General features: G+C 40.0%; 1 long non-coding RNA gene across 1 annotated transcript; it reads right to left on the bottom strand.

Moving 5' to 3' along the window:
• Positions 1-1,542: 1,542 nt before the first annotated feature.
• Positions 1,543-7,046, bottom strand: Gm31505. The gene is made up of 3 exons (XR_381063.2): positions 6,984-7,046; positions 6,016-6,166; positions 1,543-1,741 (listed from the first exon to the last, which is right to left on the bottom strand). It is a non-coding gene; the product is annotated as a predicted gene, 31505 (long non-coding RNA).
• Positions 7,047-14,711: the final 7,665 nt, after the last annotated feature.

The following is a 14,711-nucleotide window of genomic DNA, read 5'->3' as shown; positions in this document are numbered from 1 at the left end:
TCCACTTATCAGTGAGTACATATTGTGCGAGTTCCTTTGTGATTGGGTTACTTCACTCAGGATGATACCCTCCAGGCCCATCCATTTGCCTAGGAATTTCATAAATTCATTTTTTTTAATAGCTGAGTAGTATTCCATTGTGTAAATGTACCACACTTTCTGTATCCATTCCTCTGTTGAGGGGCATCTGGGTTCTTTCCAGCTTCTGGCTATTATAAATAAGGCTGCTATGGAACTTCCCACCAATGTGATGTAGGATTTTCACCTAGGAAGTAAGATCTGTCATATGTCAACTTTACTACTGGAATGCCTTCATGGTCTTTATCAGAAACTTCACATTCTGAAGACTGCAGAGATAATGCTGAGGTTAAGAGCATGTATTGCCATGCGGAGAACAAAGTTTTGGGTTCCAGACACCTGCATTCCAGCTTCAAACGAACTGATACTTCTGATCTCCTCAGGCATTGCCCTCAGGCATGCATACATACAAGACACATGGCACACAGGCATCCATCCATACATGAACATGGACACACAAGCATGATTAAAAATAAATTTTAAAATAAACACATTTCCCATACTAACCTGCCATCAAATATCACAAAAGATGAAGGAACCTGTGGCAATGACTCACGAAATTTACATTTCTGTCATGTGTTAAAACCTAGGATACCCAAGATATAAGATACAATTTGCTAAACACATGAATCTCAAGAAGAATGAAGACTGAAGTGTGGACACTATGCCCCTCCTTAGAATTGGGAACAAAGCACCCATGGAAGGAGTTACAGAGACAAAGTTTGGAGCTGAGACGAAAGGATGGACCATCTAGAGACTGCCATATCCAGGGATCCACCCCATAATCAGCTTCCAAACGCTGACACCATTGCATACACTAGCATGATTTTATCGAAAGGACCCAGATGTAGCTGTCTCTTGTGAGACCATGCCGGGGACTAGCAAACACAGAAGTGGATGATCACAGTCAGCTATTGGATGGGTCACATGGCCCCCAGTGGAGGAGCTTGAGAAATTACCCAAGGAGCTTAAGGGAACTGCAACCCTATAGGTGGAACAACATTATGAACTAACCAGTACCCCGGAGCTCTTGACTCTAGCTGCATATGTATCAAAAGATGGCCTAATCGGCCATCACTGGAAAGAGAGGACTTGCAAACTGTATATGCCCCAGTACAGGGGAACGCCAGGGCCAAAAAAAATGGGAATAGGTGGGTAGGGAAGTTGGGGGGAGGTTATGGGGGACTTTTGGGATAGCATTGGAAATGTAATTGAGGAAAATATGTAATAAAAAATATTTAAAAAAATTAACTAGAAAAGTCTATGTCACCTAATTGGTTTGAAGAATCTGTATTCAAATCAAACTCTAAAAATTAACATTGGTGTAACATAATGCTCTTGTCTAAATTTAAGACTTAATTCAGATTTTACCAAGTGTTTTAATAATGCTTTTATTGTTTAAAAGAAGTCATGGAATAGAAACCACATTACATTTTCATTTTTCTTTAGTCTTTTTTTATTCTGAAACACTTTTTCAGCCTTTCCTTAGAAAATTGCTTTTATTATCAGTCTTTTGCAAAACATAATTAAGAGGATAAATATCATTCCAGGCCAGTGGGTTTGTACTGATGCTTTGCAGAGAAGTTTCTGTTCCTTTTGTATGCTTCCTTTCCCATGGAAGACAGTGTCCCTCTGGCCCTTTGGATCTTTTAGAAATCAGGAACTGCAACACAGAATGTGAAGAACATGCTGAAGAGTCAAGGGATCTATTATTCTGTAACCGATCAGCTCATAGATACCCATAAGATAGCTGTCTCTGAAGCTATAAAACTACACCCAAAGTACCCGAAACAGTGCTAAGATTCTCAAAAGAGAAGCATTTAGGGCATTTTAAGGGTCAAAAATATTTTTTAAAATGTAAAAAATCAAAACAAAACAAAACAAAAAAAAATGTTCCTTTCTGTGACAGCATATGTAGACACAATTTGTAGTTCCTCGATGTAAATACTTAGGACAGGAGTATTTGCAATTAGTAAAGGGACATTATTTCTTTAGTTTATTCGGATAAGAATAAAATCATTTAGAACAGCTCTCTCTCTCTCTCTCTCTCTCTCTCTCTCTCTCTCTCTCTCTCTCTCTCTCTGTTAACACTGAAGATTTCAAACACTTTAACCATTTAAAGCACAGTGTCTTTTCTTTCACAAGGTATGTCAGCAGTTTTGTTTAAGGTGCTCAGATACACCTATATAGCAACAAGCAGCTACGTTAACACCAAAGCATCCTCCTGTCTCTCTTTCTGGAGGCCCAGTGCAAGCTTTCCTGAAATATCTTCATTGTATCTTACTGCATGAGTGAAAACCCACCCTGAGAACAGGATCACTTGCTGTGCTCCTCCCCACGGCCTCCCCACTCAGCCCTCTCTCGACTCTATGGAAGGAGGAGGTTATTAGAAACTGAAAAGAAAATTCCCAAATAGGCCAAGCGAAGGTTTCACAATTGAAAGCGAAATCTACAAACTACTTAGCTTCATTTCTTAGCCAGGCTAGTGGTATATGAGCACCCTTGCTCTCAGCATCCAAGGCAGAAGGATCATGAATAAGGGGGAAACTCTTGAGTACAAGGCCAACCTGGGCAGCATAGTGATGATCTTGTCATCTCTAAAAACCAAATCAAACATGAAAACAAACAAACAAATGAACAACAACAAGAAAAGATTAAAAAATAAAAACCAACCACACATGCATAAAAACCAACTATTGTGCTAGGTGACTTTTTAGACCTATTTTAAAAGTACAACAGTGCCCCTGAAGTTTAAATTGCCCATGCTGTAGTATGAAGCGCAGTTAGTAATGCTGAGCAATCAAGCCCTTGCTTGCATCTTTTGCCACTACACAGTTGTAATATAGAAGCAGTATAGAGGTCATGTGTCCACCTGAGTTGCTCAGATTATAGTGGTCTGATTGCAAAAGCCCATTCAGATGGAAGAAGAGACAAAGACAATTACCCTCTGGAAAGAGTGTCAAAGGCTTTATGTTCTCAAGATGAAACGGAGAGAAATAGTTTGCTGCTGAAGGATGATGACTTAGGAGTCTTTTGTAGAGAAAATCCTTTGCTACGATTTAAAGTAGGATTCTTGCTTGGTACAGAGTGGAAGATTGGAAGGGGTAGGTTTTTTTTTTTTTTTAACATTAGTCAGAATGTTCAGGAAGTTTTTAAACGTGAACTCTAAGGAAATGGCTGGTCCGTAAAAGATCAACTGAGCCAAGTAATGAAACCGGAAGTGGGTCATAGAGTGATCGTATTGCCAGTGACTCTGGAGGAAATACAAAAGGCCAGTTAACAGTGACATGGGTCACCTTCTGAGTAAAGGTAGACATTAATGAAAATTCAGGAGAGGACACGATTTATACAGTGCAGATTGTGCTATGGCCACGTCATGACAAAGAGCCGTGGCAGTCACAAGCCCAGATGATTCTGTAAGGCTAAGAATTTATCCAGTTTCAAAATGCACCAAGGCATGCTTCTAGAAGAACTACCACATGCTGCAATGCTGTTAACAAATACTACAAAAGCCATGCTTGGGCTTGACTGCTTCTAAGATTTGATACTTCTAGAGGTGATGCATACAGAACATGTAGTGCTGTGTGGTGTGTGTGAAGAGGTCACCCGAAAATTTATACATTGAAATCTGAATCCCTGGGTTAGAAGTCGCCAGATGATTGGCTCACAGTGCCTTTATTCTTAAAAGGCACAGGAGAGAGATTTGTATCCTCTTTCCTCATGTGAATATGTAACAAGAAATTAGACACCTGTACACTAGAAAGAAGTCTCTTACTGAGAACCCAGTGAGCTGAGCTACTCGCCTGTCTCTGTCTCTGTCTCTCTCTTTCTCTCCTCTTGTCTGTCTGTCTGTGTCCCTGTCCCTCCACCTGCCATGATGATATCATGGTAGCTTTTCTCCAGAACACACTTTCTTCTATGAGTTCTGCTCACTTTAAAGGCCCAGAGATAATGGAAGCAAAGTGAGGAGGGACTGAAACAGGAGCCAAAATAAGTGTTTTCTCCTTCAAGTTCTTTATCACAGGCATTTTGTCACCATGTTCGGCTGGAGGTTCCAGAAGAAAACTTGTTCTTGACATTTTCAACTTATGAAAGTTGTTATTCCTTAGTTTATGATAAAAGCCATAACCAATCACTATACTCTTGGAATCATGGTTTTATTAACTTCTTTTCTATGTGCAATCGCCCTTTGCCTCCCTCTTCTCCCTCTTGTGAAAGCACTTGTGAATACTCTTAAAAAAAAAAAAAAGCCTTTTTAAGGACTTTGGCTTGATCTCAGCTGGAAGAACCAGACCGTGAGCCTTTTGGTGAGGTGATCCTCATTACATGTTAATAGTATTACATTTTCTAGGTAACTCATACAAACATGCACGGTCAGATTTTGAGTGACAGCAAAGAAGTAATGGGGTGGGATATTCTGGCTGAATGAGTAGTTTGGAATAACAGAAAAATTAATGGCTAATTTGGTGAAAAGACCACATATCTGAAATATGAGGCATGCTGGAACACATTGCTGCTGTAATAATAGAATACCTAAATTCCTTTCTAATAAGCCTGGCATCATTCTGTAAGTCTTGAGTGGGAGTAATAAATATTTTGGGGGCCACAGGAATCAAACTAATGTATTCACTGGTTAGTTAAATATACAAAAGGCTTGGTAGCCATTGTGTTTGTCAGAAGTGATTAAGCACTTCAAATACCTTGGAATATTTTGTTCTTGGAGCAACTTTAAGGAGTAGGCTTTATTGCTGTGACTGTTTGATAAATGTGGAAAATGAGACAGAGAAAAGCCAAGTGGCCTTCCTAAGGTCACACAGGGCACCGAGACTTCAAGGTAGGTCTTGGGGTTTTACACTGGACTGTTTATCCTCTGGACGGAGAAAAGGAAAATAAAGGATGAAGGCAGGCAAGCAAAGAGAGAAAAATACTAGTAATAAAACCCAGAGAATTAGAAGAAATAGTCTGAAGGGCACCCAGGGATAACATTGGGACCTAGTCACTAAAACCAACACCAAGAATCCTCCATGCTTCCTTTCCATGGAGCTGACTTATCTGTGTGAGACAGCATGAATACTGATGTATTCCGTAGGAACTGGGCTGCTGGTGCCTCTGTTTGTTTGGTTTTTTTGTTTTGTTTTGTTTTTGTTTTTGTTTTTTGTTTTTATTTTTTAGGACCTTGTCCTTTTGGTGGAAAATCTATTCCTTTAATAATTCTCCAGGCCAGAAGATAAATGCCAATTATACTTTTGGATAATTCTGATTTCTCCCTAACAGATCTAAACAACAAGTTCAGTATGTGGATGCTCTAGCACTTCAGAGAGGTGTAGGCTGTTTCAGTACTTCAGTAAAGTGTATGGTGATTGTATTTCTTGGAATTTTTATTTTTTTTAGTAATTTATGTATGATACCAGAGGCTTTAGAGTTGTGTTTCTTTTCCATGAGATTGGAATAGATCATTGTAGTTCCAGAAGTTTGATGATGGTGATGAGGATAATGATGCAAGATGTGTGGTCCTTTGTGCCTCTAGTTGTAGGCAGGCAGCACACAGGGATGTGCCCTGAAACAGTCTCTGTGCATCTTACAACTGTTCCTCCTTAGCTCCCAGTGAGAGTGTCACACCGGCCCCCTTTCAGCTCTTTGTTCGCCACAAGTCTCTGGCAATAATCACTCAACACATAAGCACTGGTCCCTCTCATGACACTGTTTAATCAATAGTGATGTCCTCACATTGGCCAGACATAGAGCCATTAGTCACAAGTGCTAAATCCATGAAACACATACAGCCTTGCTTCTGCAACCTTCCTATTAGCAAACGTGCATGGGGTGTTTTAAATACAAAACCCATTCTCTCTTACATGGAAAACTGCACACACATACACACTCTGGAGACCAAAAGTACAATCATTTATACGATGCCGAAACTAGATGGTGGCTCACCTTCCCAAGACACAGTCAAAGTGGGTGAAGGTGTAGCTGTAAAATGTGCCCCTTTACACTCTTTCGATTTCCTTGCCCTCAGAGGCTTGTGTTTCCTTACTCATTTGCAGGCTTGTGAAGCAGGCACATCACCATCGTGGGCCCTTCCTCCCTAAGGGAAAAAGAGTTCCCTCTGCTGCTCAGTCTACCTCGGGGGACAGCCACATATTTCTGTGCCAAGGACCACATGCTATGATGGAATGGTGGTTCCCAGTACTTAGGTGGGGTCTATTTCATCCTCTTTTGGCTGTTCTTCAGAGGATATAGAGAAAAAAAGGTTCTGATTCTGCATGCTGCATATGTGGGGGGATATGCCTCTGTGTGTGTGTGTGTGTGTGTGCTGCATATGTGGGGGGATATGCCTCTGTGTGTGTGTGTCTGTATGTGTATGTGTGCTGCATATGTGGGGGGATATGCCTCTGTGTGTGTGTGTCTGTATGTGTATGTGTGCTGCATATGTGGGGGGATATGCCTTTGTGTGTGTGTGTCTGTATGTGTATGTGTCCTGCATATGTGGGGGGATATGCCTCTGTGTGTGTGTGTGTGTGTGTGTGTGTGTGTGTATGCTCATGTGTGACTATTGCATTGTATATTGTGTGGGTGTATATGTATGTATATGGATGTGGGTGGGTGTGTCTGGGTTGAAGGTATGCATGTGTGTGGGGAGGGGTTCTGTTGCATCACATGACCAGCATCATTATTGCCTGTATTTTACATATAGGACACAGTCTCTGGGTTTCCTGACATTTTGGAAACAGAAATCACCCTTTTATCCTAAGTTCATCCCAAACCGTTCTCTATGGGAAACCCTCACTCCTCCTCAATATTTTTATGTGTGGGACTCAATTTCAAATTCCTCCTTCTGATACTAAATCCCACTTTACTTTACCCCCAAGGGAGACATTCTATACTTTCGCTTTGTCTCAAACCTGGTGAATTCTTCCTTACATATCACCCGCAGTAAGAACCTCCGTGAAAACCTGATTCTCCATCCATAGACTGTGGGAGAAAACTGGATTCCATCACAGACAATGTGCAATTACAATGGAATCTTTACATCATAGAGACTCTCAGCTGTTTGCTCAGAGACCAAGGATGTGTATCCTCCTCCCTTAGGCCCTGTCTATTGACCATGTTCTCCTGCTACTGAGATGTTCTTGCCCCATCTCTTTAAACATTGCTCAAACCTTAAAGTAACTTGCTGACGTGTGAAGAAGCAATTACCCAATTCCTGTTACTCTCCTCAGAACCTAGATGAAAATGGGTGCTCCATTCTTTCTCATAATCAAAGGACCTAAAATAGGGTTTGTCTTACACACACACACACACACACACACACACACACACACACACACACACAATATCTTTTTATTCAGGGTAGATATTTCATAAGATACATCTTAAAATCATTTTCCACCCTGATTTAGGCGATTAGCAGAGGCTTTCCTACTTAGTGAAAGATGCCTGAAGGAAGCTGAGAGTCCCTTCCTAAATGACACAGAAATAGCACCTCCTAAACTGTTGAAAAGCTAGTGTTGGGATGAATAACATGTTCAGTGTTGTTCGTCAAATATGTGTGAACTGGTAATGACAGATACTTCTAAGAGAAAAAAATGAACCAAAAGTTTTAGGTAGTACAAAAGTACTGTATTTTTACTAAAAGAGTGAAAACCTTATTAATTGCTCTGAGTCTATTTTAGCAGGAATTAGATACTTGGTTTTCATTAACAAAGGCATTCAGAGGTATTTGTCCTAATGAAAATCTAAAACCAGGCCTTTAAAACAGATTAGTGATAGTGATGATTCTTCAGAGCGCTCACTAGTCCTCAGCCCTGTGGGACATGTTGATCATTCACTTTATAGGTCAAGAGCAAGTGCATTTATTAATGTATGTTCTGATATAACCCACATTGCAGGATTAACGTCACAGCCCTTGATCAACGATACCAAAATTAATGGGTTCATCAGCACTGCCTGTGGAGACACCCTCTTCATTTATAGTGCATTTCTTCAAAGTTGTAATTGGGCATGTAATCTGTGCAGTCTCTAAGTGCACTCTGGAAATGAAACCTGCCTCTGGAAGAAGAGTTAAGACCAGCATCTTCAAGACTTTGGTTCACTGGTCACTCTGTCCTGTTACATTATTGCTATGGAACTTTGACATGGATTTTATCCTCAGGTGAACTTTCCTCTATCCTCATAAGTCTTTCAATCAAAGATTATATTTTGTATCCATCTTTTTATCTGCCCATGAAATTTGTTACTACTACTCTGTTGAAACATTGATACTACTACCTTTTGAATAATGTTGCTTCTACTCCTTTCAAACAAGTCATGTTCCACAGAAACAGTGGCACCTTATGTTGCTGTCCCTGCATTCCCATGGGGCAGCCAGCTAGACTTGACACTGCACTCTACAGATCTTCTCCCCATCCTGACTTTCTAGTCATAACTTGCCAGAGTCTTTGTTTGGTATTTTCTATTGGCTCTTAAACCTGCTTTTCACTAACACTCCTTTTCAGCATCCTTTACTCTCAGTCTTACCAATGTACTCACTTGAATAGTAGTTTCTCCAATCACATACACACACACACACACACACACACACACACACACACACATATATATGTATATATATATACACACACATACACACATACACACACACACACACACACACACACACACACACACACACACACACACATATATATATATATATATATATATATATATATATATATATATATAATTTCCTATGTAAACTCTAACTACTGCCAAAGAAAACAGGAGAAACATAGGAAATGTACAAGACATGAATCTCCAAATTCTATTAATAAAAACACATGTAAAAGACCCATGATTTCTGTCTGATTAAAAAGATGTTCTGTGAGAAGAAAAAGTAAACATCACCAATTTTAATATCAAGTGAGCAAAAATTCACAAATTTAAAACAGAGACACAAATTACAGACAAAGAAAGTTTGAAGATAAAGGAAGAAAAATGATTCAGTGGGGAGTTTGAAATAAAGACAACCATTACATATTCTAATCATCAACATCTTATAAAGAAGACACGATTTTGACAACTTGTATGTACCTAAGAACACAGCCTCCAGAATGGGAAAGATGAACAAGGAATGGAGGCACTTGCCTGTGATCCCAACGTTCCAGACAGGAGGCAGAAGGATATCAACTCTGAGGTCAGTCTAAGCATCAGAGCAAAAGCCTCTCTTTCACAAAATGCAAGAACCAGCGAGTGATGCTGTAGTCCAAGTGAGAGATTTGAATCCCCTTATCTTAATAATTAAAGAGTCTAGTGTAAAATGCACCCATTACTAAAGCAGAAATATTTTGTGAGGTGCAACTACAGTAATACTTGGAGAAGTTTTATGATCTAAAACTTATTTTAAAAAAAAAGCAAAGACGTATTACTCCACTGTCTAACCCAGAAAACCAGGAAAGCAACAAAGAGAAACACAAATTATAAGAATGACTGTCTTAGTTAAGGTTTTATTGCTGTGAACATACACCATGACCAAGGCAACTCTTATAAGGATAACATTTAATGGGTTCAGTCCATTATCAAGGCAGAAGCAGGACAGCATCAAGGCAAGCCTGGTGCAGGAGGAGCTTAGAGTTCTACATCTTCATCTGAAGGCTGCTAGAAGAATACTGACTTCCAGGCAGCTAGGATGAGGGTCTTAAATCCATACCACACACCTACTACAACAGGGCCACACCTTCTAATACTGCCACTCCCTGGGCCAAGCATATACAAATCATATCAATGACAAAAATAAACAGAGGAACCAATGAAGGGCCTTGCAACAACAACAATAGAGTAACAACAGCAAACGCTGCTTCAAAAACAAAGGGAGCAAAGCCACCAAGTAGGACTTTTTAATAAAAGAAAATGCAAGTAAATAAGAACAGGAAAATTAAGGTTAGCTACATAAATCGCAGGCATTAAAAAGTTCGTGTGTGTGTGTGTGTGTGTGTGTGTGTGTGTGTTCGCGCGCGCGCGCGTTTCCATGCATCCACTGGGGAAGATGTATGGAGGACAGAGGACAATTTCCCAGTGAAACAGGATGAGTGTGAGAGAGCATCCCTTCTGGATCGGCAGCCAGTAGGCTGCGCATGCTCACAGTATTCTCAGCAGTCAGACACTGTGAAATAAATTCTTTGGATGTGCAGGCAAACAGCCTGCAAATATTTTTGCCATCTTCTCTCTTGGCTCCGGCGATCGTTTTCTTCCATGTACAGAAGCTTTGTGGTTTGCTGTCACCTGCAATCCTGTGTTCACATTTTGCTTTTGGTTCCTGTGCCTTGTGAACACTGCTCAGAAAAAAAAAAAAAAAAAAAAGTCAGTGCCTTTGTGTTTTCTCTCTGCCGCCTCCTCTGCAGGTCTTGGTTTATGAAGTAGAGATCATTTTTATTGACTTTGAGTTGATTTTTGTAGATAGTGAGACATGGGAGCCATTTTTCAATGTTCTCCACATGGCTACCTGGCTCCCCAGCACTATTTGTTGGAGCTGGTCGTTATCCCCTCTTTAAATAATGTATGATTTGTCCATTTGGCAAGAATCAGTTGGCTGTAGATTTGTATGTCTATTTCTGAAGTTCCTGTTCTACTCCATTATTCTGTCTTATTTTCTACCAGCACCACACTGTTCTATTTACTGTGTCTCTGGAGTATGCCTAAGACAGGAGTGGTAAAGCCTTTAGCCTTGTGCTTTTGCTTAAGATCTCTTTCTATCTACCTAGGGTGCTTTGGACTTGCATGTGAACTTTACAATGTTTTAAAATACATCTATGAAGCATGTCATTGATAGATTGACAGGCTTTGGACTGAATCTCTGTATTACTTTGGACAGTTCATTCTTCTCATCTGTGAATATCTTAGACTAATATCTTTCATCTCTTAAGTCACTGGTTTAAGTCTCCTGTCAGTGTTCTATAATTTCCATTGCAAGTGGCCGCCTCTTCCTTGGATAATTTTTTTCTTACACATCCTGCTGTTTCTGTGTTTTAACTGTTTCTCACCAAATACGTTATTTCTATATTAAAAACTATTGATCTATACATCTTTCTTTTCATTGAATTTGTTTATTACTTCTACTAATATCTTGGTGGAGTCTTTGGGTATTTTCTATGTATAGTATCATATTTTCTCCAAACAGATAATTTGACTTCTTCTTTCCTATCCATGAACCTTTTCTTTCTCTTGCTTTATTCCTCCAGCTAGTACTGTGTTGCATAGAAACAGTTGATAGTTGATATCTTGTCTCTAATCTTAGAAGCAATGCTTTAACTTTTGCCATTCAGTATAATGCTGGCATGTGTTAGCTATAGCCTTTATTTTGTTGAGTTACTGTGATATCTAACTCTTTCAAGGTAAGGACTACCAGAACCATGAGCAATTTACTTTTTACTGAAATCCTCTTTACTATCCCAGTCCACCTTCTGTAGTTTACTAACTGATGAAATACGGTATAACACACACACACACACACACACACACACACATTAGGGGGAGGGACCAGAGAGAAAAAGAATGATTAGAACCCCTCTGATTATACCCTAGCATTTTTTAGGGCAAGAATTTTATTTTACTGTTTTTGTTTTATTTTGTCATATGAGGGAGGGGTGGTCAGTAATATAAACCAATGACTCTGTGAGGGCCTTTACCTTCCTTTGTTATAGCACCCTCCTTTGTTGATAACACCTGTCATCACCATAGGATGTAACAAGAAATGGGTTTTGTTCCTTAGCTACACAATTTCCAAAGTAGCTGGTGAGGCCAAAGCAGAAAGATCAAAGGTCCAAGATCAGCCTGGGCTCTATAACTATCATGTCTCTTAAGTTTATTATTTAATTAAAATACCCAGCTATATAGCCCTCCAGCAAACAATAAACAACCAAAAATGGTTAGAGAAAGGACTGCTGACTACTATGATCTATCTGGTCATTCTGATCTGATCTGGTCTGACCTGGTCTAGTCTAGTCTAGTCTGGTCTGGTCTGGTCTCAGTTGGTCTCATCTGGTTTCATCTGGACTGTACCAAAAAGAACCAGCAGTTCATTCTAAGAATGTACAAAGCAATAAAGTACAAGTATATATCCTCATACATGATAATCATGTTTTATATTATGGATTACAATTTTAATTAAAGTTGGCATATTTCTGCTGCCATGCTTTAAGAAATTAACTAAGTTGGACAAGCTCTCAGCTCTTTAACTACACCAAACCTGTTTGTGATTTTTGGCACTCCACACATGAGGTGTGTTATGAAGATGACAACGTGCCAGTCATCCAAGCTGTCAAATGCCCGCTAAAAGCCACTCTGAGCCAAACTCATTTGCACTCAGATGAACACCTTCTGAGAAGCAATCACTTAAATACTTACAGTTTCAGGTGCCACTCACAGACAGTAAAACAAATTTTGCAATGAGCCCAGAATTGTTTTCGTCCAAAGCACTGCAGTAATTCCACTGAATAAACCAAGGCAAAGGATTAGGACAGTTATTATACGGAATCACAGTCCATCAAACATTCACAGCATACGTCATCAGGTTTGGACATGTGTTCAATTACATGGCTTAAAAACGTAATTTTAAAAGTAAGCCTTGGGGCTGGTGAGATGGCTCAGTGGGTAAGAGCACCCAACTGCTCTTCCGAAGGTCCAGAGTTCAAATCCCAGCAACCACATGGTGGCTCACAACCATCTGTAATGAGATCTGACTCCCTCTTCTGGAGTGTCTGAAGACAGCTACAGTGTACTTACATATAATAATAAATAAATTTAAAAAAAAAAAGTAAGTCTTCTCTTTAGCAGTAAAAGCACTGCCATGTTTTTCTGGCAAGTGACAAACAGTACACACGTGTGCATGAAAATGTAGCACTGTGTGCATTCCTTCCTTTTCAGATCACATGGGAAAGGCAATCCGGAGAGGTAAACGGGGATCTGGACGGTAAGAAGCACGCAAGCGGGAGCACCGTCTTGTATAAAGCATAGAGTCGAAGGGTCTTTCTTTCCACTTTCTAGAAGTGTTAATGCCCGCATTCCAGGGCTGGGTCTTCCTGGCCTGCTTCATCCAGTCCTCATGAAGACGGTTTGTAAGTCAGGTGTGCTGAGCTGTGACTGTGCTTCAGTGGCCAGGACTAAGGAAACTGTACAGGCAATAAATCCTCTCTGAGAATGTGTGGGCCTACTTGTTTTTGTTTATACATCATTATGTTTTTAATGAGACACACTGTAAGCTGGGAATATTTCGACATTGGAGTGGGGTCTACGGTGGTTTCTCAGAATAAGAAGTGATGAATCTGCTTCGGCAGGGTGATAAGCACACAGAAATGCAGCATAAATTATCTTGGGTAGAATTAAAGGACCTTACAGATAAATCTTTTTTAAATTAGACTAATTTAAAATATTTTTTTATTGTTTTTTTTTTCAAGACAGAACTTCTCTGTGTAGTCCTGGCTGGAACTTAGTCTATAGACCAGGCTGGCCTCAAACTCAGACATCGATTTGCCCCTGCCTTCTGTACTGGGAGTAAAGGTATGTACCCTATGCTAGGCTAATAACATTTGTTTTTGATGTAACTCCACACTTACTCAGTTATGCCAAGCATGCCAAAACTTAGAAAATATCAGACTTAAAATGATATTTTATTGTTTCTTTTCTCATGATATTGGCTTTGTGTGTGCTAGGCAAGCATTTCCCACTAAGCAATATCCCCAGTCCTTGGTTCCTTGAGACTGGGTTTCACATAAGGAGCTGGTTCTTAAAACCTTTGAATGACAGTAACGCAGAATTAGTCCATTCATGTTTTGTTGGCTACAGAAAACTTCTTGGTATGCTTCCAGTCCCAAGTATTGGGTGGGATGAGTTTATCCCCCTTCACAATCTGACAGTCTCTAAGCAGCTTTATCGTTTGCTGAAAAGTTCGCCTACGTGCTTTATAAAACCTGATCAATAAATTGTGATATATTTCCTGATAGTTTTAAGGGCCTGCAAAGTATAAATGCAAGACCATGAGACGACGTGGGATCATAAAACACTAGCTCAGGCCAATGGCATTGTGCAACGGTAACCACGACTCAGCACTGGACAACAGTCAGAAGAAGTCACCGTGTGCTGGAAACGACGACGGAGCAGAGAGATAGCTGAATGGTCGAGCTGGCACAGCTGTAGAATGTCCCTTATTACTAAATCATGGAGGAAAGGGAACAACAGTAGAAGAGAGATGGCCAAGAGCAAGCAGACAACTGAAAAAAAGAGGATTTATATTTCTGAAACACAGAGGACAAAGTGCTCTGGCCTCCAGGACAAAGTGTTGTTTTTATCCTTCACAGGCTGAAGTTACAGGTGAGGAAAACAAGGATAAGTACTAGATCCAACACGGGCCTGGACTCTAAATCTAACATAAGGCACATGATATTTTCTCATCCCACAAATAAGGGCTTAGAGTCTAAGGTTCTCAGCCTTCCTAATGCTGCAGCCCTTTTATACACTTCCTCATGATGTGGTGAGGCCATCCCCACAATTACTTCATTGCTACTTCATACCTGTAACTTTGCCAGTGCTATGAGTTGAAATGTAAATATCTATGTTTTCTAATGGTCTTGGCATGCCCAAAGCATAGATTGAGAACT

The sequence above is a fragment of the Mus musculus genome, chromosome 11 (assembly GCF_000001635.26).
Source record: "Mus musculus strain C57BL/6J chromosome 11, GRCm38.p6 C57BL/6J".
Lineage (NCBI taxonomy): Eukaryota > Metazoa > Chordata > Mammalia > Rodentia > Muridae > Mus > Mus musculus.
The sequence above is the reverse complement of the archived record's forward strand: the minus strand, read 5'-3'. Positions and strand labels throughout refer to the sequence as shown.